We start from the raw sequence: 4,583 nt of genomic DNA on the forward strand, positions 1-4,583 counted from the left end.
ATAATCATGTGTTTTTTTTTCATTGATTCTGTTTATGTGATGGGTTATATTTATTGATATGTGTATGTTGAACCAGTCTTGCAAGTTGAAGCCAACTTGATTGTGATGGATAAGCTTGTTGATATGCTGCTGGATTCATTTTGCCAGTATTTTATTCAGGATTTTTGCATCAATGTTCATCAAGGATATTGGCCAGAAGTTTTCTTTTTTTGTTGTGACTCTTCCAGGTTTTGGTATCAGGATGATTTCGGCCTCATAAAATGAGTTAGGAAGGAGTCTCTCCTTTTAAATTGTTTGGAATCATTTCAGAAGGAATGGTACCAGCTCCTCTTTGTACCTCTGGTAGAATTCAGCTGTGAATCCATCTGGTCCTGGGCTTTTCTTGGTTGGTAGGCCATTAATTACTGCCTTGATTTCATAACTTGTTATTGGTCTATTCAGAGATTTGACTTCTTTCTGATTTAGTCTTGGGAGGGTGTATGTATCCAGGAATTTATCCATTTCTTCTAGATTTTCTAGTTTATTTGAGTAGGGATGTTGGTAATATTCTCTGACAGCAGTTTGTATTTCTGTGGGGTAATTCATAACATCCCCTTTAAGATTTTGTATTGTGGCTTTTGATTCTTCTCTTTTCTTCTTTATTAGTCTAGCTCACAGTCTATCTATTTTGTTAATTTTTTCAAAAAAACGGCTCCTGGATTCACTGATATTTTGGAAAGTTTTCTTATGTCCTTCAGTTCTGCACTGATCTTAGTTATTTCTTGTCCTCTGGTAGCTTTTGGATTTGTTTGTTCTTGGTTCTCTAGCTCTTTTAATTGTGATGTTAGGGTGTTGATTTGAGATCTTTCTAGCTTTCTGATGTGGACATTTAGCCAGGATTTTAAATGAATCCTGGGTCCCCTGGATTTTTTGTCTGAAACTAAAGCTTACAGCTCAGTTGACACTTTTTGAAATATCAATGTTGTTGAATATCTTATAAACTTAGAATCCAGGTTCAAAATTATTTTATTTGTGTTAATCTAGGACATAAGTATATTATATATGGCTTAATCTGTTCTGAAGGTGTAATCCAAAAATCTGTACAAACTTATTGCAAGACTGGAGTCAATATTTTTCTTAACACTTGAGAAAGAAATTTAAAATTCAATATTCTTAATGAGAAAAATATAATAATTAGACAACAGCCATCAGATGAAATCTTGTCAATTTATGAAAATCTATATCTAAATATTTTGTAGTTACCTGGGTTGGGGAAAAAAATTCTACCTTTGTAATAAAAATATACAGTGTTGGCAGAAAATTTTTGGGTTTCCTGCATAGCCATGCAAGTTTTCATGTTGTTGTTTTCTTTGACTTTATGCTAATTTTAAGAAAATTCATGTAAGAAAATAGATATACCTATAGTAAGTTTGGCTACAAAACTCTTTGCTAGAAGAAATAAGAAAAAAAAAGAAAAGAAAAAAAATAAGTAAGGTAGGTATGTAGATTATTTTAGTTATAGAAAGTTGTTCTTTTGCATTATTTGTATTAGTATAATTGCATAAAACACACTAACGTATGTAAACTAATAGAAAGTCACATACTTTTATAACTTTCTTTAGTTTCAGAAACTGAATCTTTAAAGAAACTAAAATATGTTTTCTCTAATACAATAACAATCATTGCGTGCATACAACGAATAGGATACTAGTAAAATAATGGTTGCTAGACATATTTCAAAGACCCACAGTAAAGTTAAAGTTTATTAGTCAAGTGACAAAGAGAAAGAATAAAATATACAGACAAACTTTTGAAGAATGAAGATTTTAGAATAAATAGAAAATAAATTTTATTCAGTAAAGCTNATATACCTATAGTAAGTTTGGCTACAAAAACTCTTTGCTAGAAGAAATAAGAAAAAAAAAGAAAAGAAAAAAAATAAGTAAGGTAGGTATGTAGATTATTTTTAGTTATAGAAAGTTGTTCTTTTTGCATTATTTGTATTAGTATAATTGCATAAAACACACTAACGTATGTAAACTAATAGAAAGTCACATACTTTTATAACTTTCTTTAGTTTCAGAAACTGAATCTTTAAAGAAACTAAAATATGTTTTCTCTAATACAATAACAATCATTGCGTGCATACAACGAATAGGATACTAGTAAAAATAATGGTTGCTAGACATATTTCAAAGACCCACAGTAAAGTTAAAGTTTATTAGTCAAGTGACAAAGAGAAAGAATAAAATATACAGACAAACTTTTGAAGAATGAAGATTTTAGAATAAATAGAAAAATAAATTTTATTCAGTAAAGCTTTATTAAACTTGTCAATGTAAACAGTGGAATTTGAAACACCTGCTTTAACTCTTAAATAAATATATTTTAATATTTTAACAACATTTATATAGTCCTGAAGTGATGGATTCAAAGTCTCCTATCTCCTATGTTTTGCATTTCAAAGTAATAAGGTTTCATTCTATGATACTCATAATGGCAGCAACAACAAATACTGTCTTTGAAATATAATAAAATGGGTGCAGAAAATGTCTAACGAAAAATTGCAAATAAAAATTATATCCTAGAATATAAACTAATGGACAATTCAGTGAATATAACTGAAAGCAGCATGCCAGAGAATAAACTCTATTTTCATAATCTTTGATCATGTTTTCCAGTATAGTTTGCTATCCATTCCCACATCAATTATTTTTCCCCTTTTCAAGTGAAACATTCAGCATAACCTGAAAGATTAATTATATTTAACGTCTCTGTTGTCATCTTGGAAAATTGTTCATTTAAATGGGGTTTAAGCCTATATCCAAAAAGTTCCTCTATACTATGTATGGATAGAATCTGCTTTGCTTTTGGTGGTGGTTTCTATTTTGCTGAAAATATATTTGAACTGATAGCAGGAATGTAGCTAATAAAAGTTGTAGACTTACATGATTAATGGCTAAGGATTAAAATACTTCAACATTGGGGACCAATTAAAGCATGGGGAAGCCCTAATGGATTTTTATCCCTTTTAAAAATGTATTTTTACTGTTTGTATTTAAGTTGTACCACATGATGTTTGGTTATACACATACATAGTAAAGAAATCACTGCTCTCAAGCAAATTAGCATATTTATCACCTCCATAGGTGCTTGTGTGTGTATGTGTGTGTGTGCTTGGGTAAGAGCTTCCAAAATCCACACTCACATCAAACTTCCTGTATACAATATTATTCCACATTGTCACAAGGAAAGTATTTTATTCTCTATTAAGACTGAAAATATTTCACTTTTATATATATGTTACAATTTTTTATCCGTAAATTCATCAGTGAACCCTTAAGTTGTTTTCATATCTTGACTATTTTGAATAACACTGCAATGAACATGGGAATGCAGTTACTTCTATGAGGTGCTGATTTAATTTTCTTTGGGTGTACACTAAGAAAATGGATTTCTGGGTCATATGATGGTTCTATTTTTAATTTTTTGAGGAATTTTCATACTGCTTTTCATAACGGCTGTATCAATTTTATTCCCATCAATAATGTGCAAGGATTCCCTTTCCTCCACATCCATACCAGAACTTGTTATTTCTTATCTTTTTCATAATAGCTGACCTAAGCCAGGTGCTGTGGCTCATACCTATAATCCCAGCACTTTGGGAGGCTCCTTGAACCCAGGAGTTTAAGACCAGACTGTGCAGCAAGGTGACACCCCATCTGTATTAGTCAGGGTTCTCTAAAGGGACAGAACTAATAAGATAGATAAATACATGAAGGGTAGTTTATTAGGAGAATTGACTTACAAGCACAAGGTGAAGTCCCACAATAGACCGTCTGGAAGCTGAGGAGCAAAGAAGCCAGTCCGAGTCCCAAAATCTCAAAAGTAGGGAAGCTAGCAGTTCAGCCTTCAACCTGTGCTTGAACATCTGAGAGTCCCTGGCAAACTACTGGTGTAGGCCCAAAATAAAAGTAGCTAACGAACTTGGAGTCCCATGTTCAAGGACAGAAAGCATCCAGGATGGAAGAAAGATGGAGAACAGAAGGCTCAGCAAGTTGCTCTGCCTGCTTTTATCCTAAACACATTGGCAGCTGATTGGATGATGCCCACCCAGATTAAGGGTGGGTCTGCCTTTCCCAGTCCACTGACTCAAATATTAACCTCTTTTGGCAACACTTTCACACACACACCCAGAAACAATACTTTACACTCTTCAATCCAATCAAGTTGACTGACACTCAATATTAACTATCACACCATCTCTACATAAAATTCAAAAATTAGCCAGGCATAGTGGTGTGCAACTGTAGTGCCAGCTACTCAGAAGTCTGAGGTGGAAGGATCACTTGAAACTGGGAGGCAGAGTTTGCAGTAAGCATCACTGCACTTCAGCTTGGACAACAGAGCAAGACCACATCACAATAATAATAACAATAATATCTGACCTAATAGGTGTAAGATGATATAGCACTGTGATTTTGATTTGCAGTTCCCTGATGATTATTGATATTAAACACATTTCTTATATCTGTTGACCATTTGTATGTCTTGTGAAAAAAATTCTAATCACTTTTTCCATTTTGGAACAGGATTGTTTCTTT

This window comes from Rhinopithecus bieti, unplaced genomic scaffold, assembly GCF_001698545.2.
Source record: "Rhinopithecus bieti isolate Rb0 unplaced genomic scaffold, ASM169854v2 scaffold_6464, whole genome shotgun sequence".
Classification (NCBI taxonomy): domain Eukaryota; kingdom Metazoa; phylum Chordata; class Mammalia; order Primates; family Cercopithecidae; genus Rhinopithecus; species Rhinopithecus bieti.